This window comes from Triturus cristatus, chromosome 10 (genome assembly GCF_964204655.1).
Source record: "Triturus cristatus chromosome 10, aTriCri1.1, whole genome shotgun sequence".
NCBI lineage: Eukaryota > Metazoa > Chordata > Amphibia > Caudata > Salamandridae > Triturus > Triturus cristatus.
Genome location: NC_140593.1, coordinates 76,006,006 through 76,019,590, shown reverse-complemented (window position 1 = coordinate 76,019,590; position 13,585 = coordinate 76,006,006).

Here is a 13,585-nt window from a genome sequence, read left to right as displayed (position 1 = left end):
CAAAAATACTTCAGAATTGTAAACTTTTTGCCTAAATAACAGCTTGTCAGCATCTGATAGTATAAATAAGAAAACTCAATTCTTTTAAACTTGTTAGTGAAAATGAAAATGAGATATGTCCTGAAATACCAGATTTTCATTTGTTGGAAAATATTTGTTTGGTCCCCAAATGTCATCTTATCATTTTGATCAATCACTCAGACGTGCATTGGTTACAAATGGACAAAGTCTGTTGGTTTCAGACATGTTTCTAATCCTCAGCCGCTGGGGATGCTCATCATAAGGCAGATATTGTAACCACCATGATGCTGGAAAAAGCCATGTGAAGAATGCCAACGATAAGCCAGTCATGAGAACCTGCCACAGCCACCAGTATCCAATGAGCAGCCACAGTTGTGTCAAGAATGTCCATAGTACGTCAGTGATGGACACCATTATGGCAGGGCCTGCGTCACACGTTGTGTGGGTACAGTTGTGTGCTATTTTGTACCCCAATTGGGGCTTTTGTGGGACGGAGCATGGATGGATCCAGGGACCCTACACAAGGGTATGCAGTCTTAGACTAGGACCCCTTATAGAGGTGAATCCCAGCCCCCCTTAAAAGCAGATTTGGGGTGCACCTGCAAAGATATTGACACAGCAGCAGGAGTTGTGCTGTCTGTGCCTCTGCGTGAGCTGTGTAGATATGAGTATCTGAAGTTGGCATTGAAGGCTCCCACAAGGACGGTGGCGGTCTGGTGCTGTCCTCACCCTTGTGTAGGCTTTCATGGGCGTGCAAGGATCAGGAGAGGTCCTGCAGAGGAACGCAGAGCCATCATGTGAGTTGCCACTCTGTGTTGCTATGCCAAGCTCTTTCCACTGCATGTGTTATCTGCATGAGCGTGTGCCTCCTCTTGCAAGAGCCCTGTTGGCGATTCAGAAGACATCCCTGGCTTGTAGCGGGTGCACCGCGTGAAGGCGCGCGCCAGCGTAACCCTCTGGTGGGCTCTGGCATTGTCCAGTGCTTCCCATTTACACAGAATTTGCCCATAATGCTCAGGTGTGTGTGTCCACTTGGTTCCACAGAAGCTAATGATGAATATGACTCATGCAATGCGCTGATTGGTTGAAGGAAAGTCTGGGACTGAAAACATGGTGTCATCTGACAAACCTTCAGAAATCCTGCCTGACATTGATAAGGCCCTTGTTGGGAAGTGCAGACCCCTGGCTGAGGAATTATGCGGTTGCCCTGCAGCATCCCAGCCAGTGTTTGTACCTGCAGATGTCAACATCTGACCATATGGGATGGTGCAGACGCGATCTGAAACTCAGCTGAGCCCAGCCTGCAGCTTACTAAATATCCGAACAACTACCAAATTAATTGTGAGAAATTGAAATAAATGTGTTCATGTAGCTTTGTGTAAGGCCTTGTCAATACTTCTGTACATTCTGTCGATTGTTCATTTATTTATTATACAATTAGGAACTTTTGATCATCTAAGATTTCCTGTGTGACTAAAATATCTATCAAAAAAGAATAATGGAAGCATTTTCTTTGATTTAGAATATATAATCTATAGTATTATCATTAGGGATCCCGGTTTTATGGTATTCATAGTTTTGTCATTTCAATTTGTATTTATCCATTTTTATTTTTTTCTGATTTTACCTGTATTTATCCATATCTATTTTAAGTTTTGTGAAAAAAAGAAGCTGAAATGTGTATTTTTCTGCATTTATTTAACCAGTTAATGTGCACTCGTGCCTGACAGGTTTCAATGATATATACACACTCAGAGGGTAAAATATGCACTTGTAAGAAAATATTTAAATTTTACTATCAAGGTTGTGCAAATCTACTGCTGTTTATGGCTCTTTTCTAAAATCCCTATATTTTTTTAATCCCCTTGCCTGTCAATCTACACAGCTATTCGCTTGGCAGTCATAATTGACACCATGTAGAATCACTCAAAAACAACCCAATTTCCATTTTTGTATCCAAATTTAAACATAAATACAGACAGGAAAATCAATGGTTTTCTGTCTGTATTTATTTGTAATGATCAGTAAAAACGGAAAATAGGGAGCCTTAATTATAATATTGGCATGAAGGCTATAATTTGTTTTATTTATTTGCAATACCTATTAGTATGTAGAGTATGAATCATAATATATTTTGCACCTGCCTTATCAGTTGCCAAAACAGAGAGGGCTGGTCTGCAAGAGAAGTGTCGTGACTGCCCTGTCCTGACTTCTAATAGGACTGTCAGCTGGCTTCTCGGGGTCGCAGAGGCTCATGGGAGGAGTAGGTGTTGGAGAGTGTCTATATGGGAGAGGAGTGTGGGTAGTGTACTGAAGGTGTGTTTCTTTTTTTTCCCTAGTGTGCCTAGCGGTAGAGTCGTGTAGGGTTTATCCAAAGTGTCCCATCCTTTACATAATGTGGACAATTTGTGGTGACATTCGAGCAATCTCTGGCTTCATGGTGGCCATTTCTGGTAACATTCATCGGATTCCTGGCACAATGGTGCCCTTTCCATGTGCCAGGAATCCCCTGCAAAGTATAGCAAATATGTTGTGAACATACTTGGCATACTTCTGGCAATCCATAGCATATTCAACCATTGTCAACACTTATGGCAAAATACAGGTTATCCCTGGATTGATAGTGCCACTCCTTGACATACTGTGGCATTTCTGGTAACATTCTAGCTACCCCTGGTTTAGCGGTGGACCCTCAATGGCATAATGTGGGTATTTTCTGCAGCAACGTGCCTATCAGTAGCATGATAGAGATAGAAAGTGAGCATTTTGTGTATCACTCCCTCCAGTTAACCAGTGCCACTGGAATTATGCGGTTGTGCAGCCGTGGCAATTTTCGCATAATTATAGGTTTGTGGCATTTGCCACATAATCTGTTATCTGCTGCATAATCTGCAGATTGTAACAAAAAAAATTGTTGCTAGCTCAAAGGGTTCAACAGTTTCTAAGAACGTAGCGACACGCGGTACAGTGCAGTGAAAGGCCCTTTGCAAAGGTTGACTGGTCACCTTTCTGTAGCTGATTGCTGTTTTGGGTATTAAACTGGTACTAGTGAGTTGCAACCAATGCCCAGACAGTGTTAACAAATTTAAAAATGGCAAAATAATGCAGTAATACTATCCAAAAACGTGCTGCATAATGCCACATAGTTTGCCTTTTCTTGCTGCATAATTTAACCGACCCTGCCGCATAATTTGGCCCTCCCCTACCGCATAATTCCAGTGGCCCTGCAGATAGCTGGGTAATGATGGTGGACTCTCCAATACACATTCTGAGTGCTTTTATCTACATTTTGGCCACACCTGGCACACTCCTCACCCATCCTTGACATATTGTGACAACTTGTGTGAATATTCTGACGAACTCTGGTACTCCATGACGTGGTGGCATATATGTGACATTCTGGGAGGGTAGATTTGTGATAATAATGGCCTGTCCTTGAGATACTCTTTGCATCTTTGGTGACACACTCCCTCTCCCTTGTAGCTGCTCCTCTATGAAGTATTGTAGCAACATTCTAACCATCCCTGGCGAAAAGGTGCCCGCCCTTGTCACATCATGGGTGCCTTTGATACTTGTGCTGTCTGTTGCACAACGGTCTAGACACAAGGGTGCTAACTGGTGGCCTGTTGTGATCACTGCACCTCTCTGCATTTCTATTGGTGAACATCCCAGCTGTATCCTGGGTATATCAGTTGTTTTATGATGATAACAAAGGGTCCTGAAAGGCAGGATCCAGCCATGACTGACAGTTGTACATTTGACTGCTTGGTGAAAACGACAAGCTGACGTCGGGCACTAGACATGTATTTAATGAAAAGTGGAATCTGTCACTTCTGGGCAAACATACAGTCTCTGTTCCAAGAAACTGACACGCGTCTGTCTGGGGAAACCGCGCTAATGACGCCTGAACATTCTGAATCTGACTTCTGCCTCGGTGTTGAGAGCCTGGCACGCCGATGCTTCAAGTTCAGACAATGTATTTGCATTCATGGAATATATTTTAAAGCTGGTATTTGAGGGGTGAATCCACGCGGACTTCGAGAGGCTCGTGGCTTCCTGTGGCTGCGGGCTACTGGAGGGGACCAGCTACTGTGAGACTTACTTCATGAGAGCACGGAGACGTCTCATCATCTGTACTGATAAAACCTTCAATGACATTATCACTGCTGTGGTTCATGGCCGGGGCATGCACAGCTGCTGTCATCTCTCCGATCCTGCGCGCGCTTTGTAGCTGACCGTAGCACAGCTGTGTGAGCATGCAGGGTTTGCCTGGCTTTGGTGTCTTCGGCCCATGATTGTCTGGTTTCCGTACCTTTGCTGTTCTCTCACCGTCCCTTCCAAAAAGAAAACCAGTCTTAACACGTGCCTGAGAATCCACGCTGAAGACGCAGGGTGGAAACGTGGATACAGTTTCTATATAACACACGAAAATGACCCGTCAGGTGATGCTGCAGAACCGCTGCCTGCAGCACGTGCGGCTCTTTCACCATTTTTTACAGTAATTGCGCTGAAAAAGACCCTACTTTGCCACCATATGACAAAGGTGTCTTGGGAAGGGTAAGCCCCGGGAGCCCTGGGAGGGTAAAGCTCGCCTGACGCCACACAAGTACTGGGAAACCCAGAATATGCTCTTTAATTACATACACATTGTGCTATATAAATTAAATTAAATGAATATAAAATACACATTTTTTCATAGATGTTTGCATGAACAGGCCTATTTTAACACAACAACAGGCACTTTAGTGAAAGGAGATTGTTGTCGCACTGCTGGGATTGTATCTTTCCTGTTCAGCTTTTGCGATTCAATAACCACTTTCCGCATCACTAGATATGTCATTGACTTGCAGTCAGAATTGTTTTTACACTAGGTCTTGGGAAAGGATGTTGAAGGCTATTCCCAAGCGGGGGATTACAGGGACAACCAAGCACTCTCAAGGGGGATGAACTCTAGGAGCTCGGGCTCAAACCGAATTTTGGCCTCCTACATCTCCTAGACGAATCACTGGCAAAATATCGAAGGTCAGAATATCGACCTACAAAAATATCGAAGCAAGAATATCGAAGTCAAGAATATCGACATCCTATCTACATATATGGATGTCAAAAATATCATTGTTAATAATATCGTTTTTTATTTAGGTTACAAAAATAATGTAAAATAAAGTAAATAATGTACATAATTTAAATGAACATAGTTAAAAATATTTTAAAATGTTTAAAACTTATAAGTAATATATATATATATAGGGGTCGATTGCGATCCTGTTTTTTTTTTCCAGTACGACTCGTATCCGTATTTGTTTACGTACGAATCGTACAAGTCCCGTACAAACGGGGAAGTACGATTCATACGTGAAAAATACATACGAATCACCTCGGGAAAAGTCTACGAGACGTCCCCGGACAGTTTTACATACAAATCGTAAAACTGAAGTCTGAGCGCGCAAGTACGATCCGTACCGCCCGTCCGAAAACACAAGCGCATGAAAAAGGCTCCGTACGGAGCAAACTTTGTACGAGCCCTACCCCGAGTACACTTGTGCCCGGGGTACGAGTCGTACGGCCCCCCCAGCCTCCCACCCCTCCCGCGTACATCCGCAACGTACCCCCCACCCCCATATGTACAGCGCGTACCCCCACCCGCGTATGTCTACACCGTATCCCCCACCCACGTATGTTCGCACCGTACCCCCACCCACGTATGTTCGCACCGTACCCCCCACCCACGTATGTTCGCACTGTACCCCAGGCGTACCCCCCACCCGCGTATGTTCGCACTGTACCCCAGGCGTACCCCCACCCGTGTATGTTCGCACCGTACCCCAGGTGTACCCCCACCCGTGTATGTTCGCACCGTACCCCAGGCGTACCCCAATCCTCGCGTATGTACGGACCGTACATACACGATGATTGGGGTACGCCTGGGGTACGGTGCGAACATACGCGGGTGGGGGTACGGTGCGAACATACGTGGTTGGGGGTACACGCCGTACATACGGGGGTGGGGGGTATGCGGCGTACATACAGGGCATGGGGGGTATGTGCTGTACATATGGGGGTGGGGGGTACGCGCCGTACATACGGGGTACGCGCCGTACATACGGGGGTGGGGGGTACGCGCCGTACATATGCAATGTTGGAGTACGCACCGTACAAGATGACACGTACGATGTGGGTGATGGCATGTACGTCGCGTAGCGGGCCCCCTTTTCCTCGTGCATCACGGCGTACTTAGCTTTTCCGGCGCTTTTTGGCTCCCGTAAAAATATAGCCGTGCGGAGTGGTGTAGGTACGAATCGTACTTGCTGGTCCGTAAAACGCTGCCTGACTCCGTGCGTACGTCGCGTACGCGCTGTCCAGGATCGGAATTGTATGTATTTTTTAGCCGTATGGTGTTTTTTACGATTCGTACGGAAATGGTATTTCTGTACGAATTGTACTTGCTGGTTTGTACGGTGGAATTCCCGGGTACGAGTCGTACGGAGAAAACGCTCCGTACGACCATTTGTACCCGGGTTTTACAGGATCGGAATAGGCACCATAATGTAAAAATAAATTATACATATAATATATATACTTACTAATATTTTTTAATAATTATTTTAATCACTTATTAAAAAAAATCATATGAATTATAAATACATCTACACACAAAACAATAATATAAACAAAAATTAAATAATATATATAACAAATTAAAAAAAAATAATATTATACTACATGAACTAGAATAATACAAAAAATATTAGATAGCAGAGGTAATAAAATTACTATTCCAACTCCAAACAGTGCAAGAGTAGGAAAAATGTTGGATAGCGTAGGGGTAAAAATTACTATTTTCACTCCAGTGAGTGCAACAGTTGGGAACGTGTTGGATAGCGTAGGGGTTAAAATTACTATTCCCACTCCAGGGAGTGCAACAGTAGGGAAAGTGTTGGATAGCGTAGGGGGTAAAAATTACTATTACCACTCCAGTGAGTGCAACTGTAGGGAAAGTGTTGGATAGTGTAGGGGTAAAAATTACTATTCCCACTCCAGGGAGTGCAACAGTAGGGAACGTGTTGGATAGCGGAGGGGTTAAAATACTATTCTCACTCCAGTGAGTGCAACAGTAGGGACAGTGTTGGATAGCGTAGGGGTAAAAATTACTATTCCCACTCCAGGGAGTGCAACAGTAGGGGAAGTGTTGGATAGCATAAGGGTTAAAATTATTATTCCAACTCCAGTGAATGTAACAGTGTGGAAAATGTAGGATAGTGTAGGGGTTTAATGAACATACTTATTAATTAAATCCTTTTTGTAAAATAAATAACATATTACCATTTAATGAACTCAAAAATTAATAATAAATACCAATAAAATTAAATTACTTTTTACTTAAATAACATTAAATTACTTCCCACCCTATTCCCCCATAAACACACAACCCGCTACACATAAAAAAACACAAATAATTTAATTGTCAATTAATCAATTAATAAAAATTAATTACCAATTCATATTAAATTAACAATACATTAATTAACAATAACAATAAATAAACAATAATAATGAATTCATTATAATTAATATAATTATAAATTAATCAATTAATACAAATTAATTACCAATTAATAATCAATTAATAATAAATTACTTATCAATAACAATGAATAAAAAAATATTAATTAATTATAATTAAATTACTTCCCACCCTATTCCCCTATAAACCCACAACCCACTACACATCAAAATTAATATAATTAATGTACTTATCAATTAATACATTAATACAAAATAATTACCGATTAATAATTAATTATCAATAAAATAATCATCAATAACAATAAATAAAAACATATTAAATAATTAATTTTAATTAAATTACTTCCCACCCTATTCCCCTATAAACCCACAACCCGCTCTAATACTAAAATGCTAAATTTACTTTAAAAATGACTAATTTCTAAACATTTAATACATATATTTAAAAATAGTAAAAGTACATTACAAAAAATGTTAAACATACATATAAAATACATACTAAAATACATAACACTAATATAAATATCAATATTATTAACAACAATATTTTTGCTAACGATATTACTTACTTCGATATTACTAACTTCGATATTACTGCCTTCGATATAAAAAAAACAATATTACTTACCTTAAAGTCAATATTCTGCTCAACGATATTCTTGACATCGATATTCTGTCCCTACGATATTAAAAACTTGATATTAGTGTAGGTCGCTATTAAAAAATCGATATTTTGACTGCTCACCCTCCTTGACCCTACCAGTAAACATGGAGAAGTAGTCATAGATCAAGGAGGGCAGATATAGTGCAACACAATACAAATGCTGTAAAGATGTGAAAACCAAGTCAGAGTTGTGAGTTCACTGCACCCTGATAATATATTAAAAATACATATTTACAGAAAAAAATAGAATCAAATTTCAGAATGCAAACAAAAGACATTCAACAATAAAATGGTAACACAGATGGACATCATGGGTGTAGCACCACTTTTAAAGAGCCAACTGGCCTTGCCACATGATATGTCAGCATTCCTGGACTTGGCGCGCCACAGTAAGCGATGGCCGGCTACGGCCTTCACAGTAGCGAAGGTGAAAATCATGCGTCATTGGAAATCAGTCACGACGCCGTCTTACAGTACATGGCTGTCTGATATGCTCAAAATGGTCACTTACAAAAGGCTAATCTAGAAACTCAATGACTAACTGCAGACGTTTGAGGAGGTCTGCGTCCTCTTCCTTAACACGTAGCTGTTCTCAATGGTACCAACCAATTCTGATTTGCTTTAATGTTCTCGGCCCTTGGATCTGTTGGGAGTTGGCCTCCTGGGGAGCGACTCGGGAGCCTGGCTGTTGGAAATGGGGTTTCTGGTTGGCTAAGGTACACAATCTGGCGAGGCAGAACCCTCCACTCTAGTCAGGGTAGGCTAGATCCACAAATGAGATCACCGTCTGGTAGCTTGGTGCAGAGCAGGCAGGCTTATCAAACGAGGAGATGTATAAAGTATCTGTGCAATACACACATACCGTAAAACAATAAATATACCACAAAAAGACTCCATACAGGTTTAGAGATATAGCTTATTACATTTTGAACAAAATAAGGCCAAAACGACAAAAATCATGTATTTCTAACATTATCTTATGAAATGTACAAGGTAATCACAGTCCTCACAGGAGCACGTTCGCTTCTCTTAGAATCTACATGGTAGTGCTTTGAGCAAGGCCCAGGAGTTCCCTTGTTGTCGCAGCGCGAGACCAGAGCCCCGGACATACGTAACAACCAGAATCCGTGATACCTGGGTAAAAATGACCCATGTTAGTTAAGAGAAAGCCAGCAACTGTTCCCTTATCATATCAGTGTAAAACAGTGCTCCATGCAGCACTTGACAAAAGTTCATGCTGGTCCCTCGGGACTGGGTTGTGCAAGAGCTCCCAATCGCTAGGGAGTGTGCATGATTACTTTGGGGACCTCGAGGGTCCGACTCAGACCACAGTACCTTATTTCTGATACAGCAGGACAGCAACGGGCCACATTGAGCTTTACGGAACAGGGGGCAAGCCAGCAAGCCCTTGGAGAACATTTAGAGTTTTAGCACAGCAAAAGATAGCAGGCAGCAGACCAACTCAACAAGGGAGGCAGCAAAGTGGCAGTCCCTCCTGCAGCAGTACAGCAGTCAGCAAGCAGCAGGCCAAAACAGCATAGCAGTTAGCAGAGTGTCAGTCCCTCCTGGCAGCACAATAGTTCCTTCTGGCAATGTGCAAATGTAGAGCCAGCCATGGCTGGCTACAGGTCCCAAAAGTGTCTGTTTAGAAGGGGTCAGAGACCTACTATATATACCCAAAAGTACCTTTGATGTGGCGGCGACTTCAAAGCAAAGTCTTTGAAGTGCACAGTCCCCTTCCAACCTCTATTTCCCAATCCAAGTCCTTTTTGCCAAAAATTGGGGACCAGCATGTTGCTTGTCTGCTTTATGCAGACGACTTGGTATTATTGGATTATGCCCCAATTGGTCTGCAGAGGAAACTCAGTGCACTGTCAATTTATAGCAAGCAGAACCAGCTCTGTATCAACCTGGAAAAGACCAATATCATAATCTTTGGGAAAAAAGTACAGAGTTTTTCCTGGTATCTAGGTACGCAGGTGGTGGAACAAGCCGATCAATATAAATATCTGGGCTTACTTTTTAGGAAAAATCTGAATTGGGGTGCGCATTGAGATGCCACGAAGCAGAAGTCCCTATTGCAGGCCAGTTGTCTGTCAAGATTTAATGGTAGGTTTGGGGGGCTATCTCATGTCCCATAACTAAAGGCTTATGAAGGGAAGATACCCCTGTTAGGCCTGTATGGTGGAGAGGTTTTTCCCTTGATCCAACCTATGAATGGAATAGATTGGAAGGGGTAGTGCTTAAAAGACTTCTATCACTCCTCCAAGGTACCATGGTTCAGGTCATAAGGAGAGAGTGCAATCTGGTCTCTTGGAACATGGCGGCCATTACTCGGGCTCTAGGATACGTTAACACATTATTCGAGGATGATGAGGTGGTTAAAGTCTCCAAATTGTGTTGGGAGGAAATTCAAAGCAGTGAAAGAATGTGGGCAAAGGTTGTAAGAATCACAATAATTGCGCTTAGGAACCTCCATATAAATAGTGGTACAGTTACATGCTGGCTCCCCTTCCAGGCAAACGAGCACTGAGAGAATATGCTGCTACGGCGTCTGAATCGATTGATCCACTGTGCATAAAGAAGAGATCATCCATTAGCTTTTCGATTGCTACATTGGGCCGGGATAGTGTCTTCTCTTATTTATCACGGTTACCAGACCCAGGATTGAGAAATGTAATATTAAGGGCCAGGGTGGGATGCAATCCAATCTATTCATCCTGCCCACACAGGATTAGGGTGCAGAACAATAGTGGGCTCTGCCCCTGCCCCTTAAAAGTTAAATGTACCCTTACACATATTCTTATGGACTACGTCTTTTATCTCGCAAACCGAATCAAGTTTTTAGGACCTCTGTTTTTTAAATATGATGCTCTCCATAGGAATAAAGCTGTGGAGCTATTGTCTGAAATGCGATATTTTGATGTGGCAGTTGGAATTGCTCAGTTTTTACTAACTTTTAAACATCATTTTAATTATGAAATGTAGTGGGTTAGGGGGCTAGGGGGCTAGCCAGATGGGGAGTCCTTTTAAATGTTTTAATTGTTAAGTGTGTTTTTTTAGAATGTTTATGGACACATGTCTAAATAAACTTGTTTTTGAACCTGAACCTATCAGCCCAGTCCTGTCTGCCAGGCTAATCCTGGGGGGTTGATCAGTGCTTTGTGTGAGGGCAGGGCATCACCTATTGAAGTATACATGTCAGTCCCTCCCTTTTCCTGTGCCCTAGAAGACCAATCCATATGCAGATCAATGCAGATGCAGTTGAGTGACCTATTTCTGTGGCTGTCTTGAGGGAATGCACAAAATTTAGCTGTCACCCATACCAGACGTGTATTGTAGACAGGCTGAAGGACACCCAAAGAGATAAGAGCAGAGAAATGCCAACTTTCCAAAAGTGGCACTCAAACTAGTAAAAATCCCACTTTACTAGTAAGGAAGCTTTGTCAATACCAATCTAAAGATATAAAACACAAAGCAGCTACTCCTCTGCAATCAGGAATTACAGCTTAAAAGCATTTTAAGGAATCCTCAATGTCAACCTATGAGAGGAGAAGGCCTAACGGTAGTGAAAAACGAATTTGGGTGTTTGTCACTACAGGAATATGTAAAACACACAGGTACATGTCCTACCTTTTCCTTATATAGGACCCTGTCCTTCGGGTCACCTAGGACCCACCGTAGGGGTGACTTATATATAATAAAATGGGAGTTTAAGGCTTGTGAAAGTAGTTTTAAATGCCAAGTTGCGGTAGCAGTAAACTGCACACACAGCTCCTGCAAATTGCGGGTCTGAGACAGGTTTGAAAGAATACTTTTGTAGGTGGCACAATCAGTGCTACAGGCCCACTAGTACCATTTGAAAGACAGGCCTTGGGTATATGGTATACCACTTTAGAAGAGACTTACTAGTAAATCAAATACGCCAATCAGGTACACAGCACTGTCACCATTTTTAGGGGTGATGCACATGCACTTTAACACTGGTTAGTAATGCTAAAGTGCTCAGAGTCCTAAGGCCAACAAAAGAATCAGCAAAAACAGGAGGTACCTGGGAAAAAGTCTGGGGAAAGGCCCTCCTAAGGATGCCAGGTCTAACACCGACTCTACATATGTAGATGATGACATGCAGTTCCTAATAATACATAGGATCTGCGTGTTTGTAGGTAACATAAACTAAGGGATTGGTGTCCAGACTGATTCCAGACACCCCCAAAGGAGATGTTAGCATTTAGACCAGCTAGCTCACAGTGTCATTATAAGCCCCCTAACCTTACCAAGGAGCGAATAGTTTCTGGTAACTATCGAACATGACAATCCTTGATCCTACTTTACGTTCAGTCACTCGCGCTCACTTCTTTTCAGAGAGATACACAGAAAAAATGCTGGGGGCGTTTTTCAATAAAGATTTATTGAACCAGCGTCATTCTAGTATAAAATACGTGGGCTGCGACAACCATTAGACAGAAACAGATATATATGATTGCAAGCACCGGCAGAGTAAATAAAACGTAGAATTCTACCATGGTGCTAAAACAGTGAATGTATGCAGGCATTTAGATACATAGCAATAATGAAGCGTACTCCTAAGATGCAAACCCTAGCTAAGCATACCTAAGTGTACCTAGCATGTATGTAGGTGCGAAGCCAAGAATCCCCCCTAAGAAAGAGCCAACCCCATTACCTGATGGGAGAGAATGAAGGACCCCGTCTTGATCTCGAGTTGGACACTCCGCAAGGGATGTCAGACCACTGTGTGCTGGAGATTCTGTGTGTAATGACTCCAGCGTCTCATGTCAGCGTGGAAACTTCTCCTCTGGTTTTCCCAGTGAAATGTGGTGCTTATATACCCAAAAGGTACCCTCAGGGGGTCTACCTGGAATGGTACTGTGGACCTGTTGTTCAAAGATGACGATAGCGGTGACTTTTGTACAGAGTTATTATACAGAAGATGGTAATCCTGCTGTGATACTAAGAATCCTCATGCATAATAAATGAGGCTAGTTTTCGAAGAAACCCACACAACATTTATTCGGCACATAACTAGGCAAAAGGTCAGCGTCAGAACCGTTATGTAGAGCAAGGTAGGACAAATTTAGGTAAAAGTCCTGCATCTACCTAGGCGTATATTGGGGTACATTGTGGCTCATTACAATGAATAGAGTCTATGAAGTGATTGCCAGTCACATAATGGGTAGTGTTAGCCCCCTTTATTGCACCACACAGTGAATCTAATGAGTGCAGAGTAGGGAACACAGGTGTGAGGCGGCAGCACCAGCAGGCAGGGAGGGAGCTAAGAGGCCGCGTGAGGGTCAAGAGTGCATAACAATAGGTACCGTCGAGGGGTTTAGCTGACTTCTGCGGGAGTTTAAC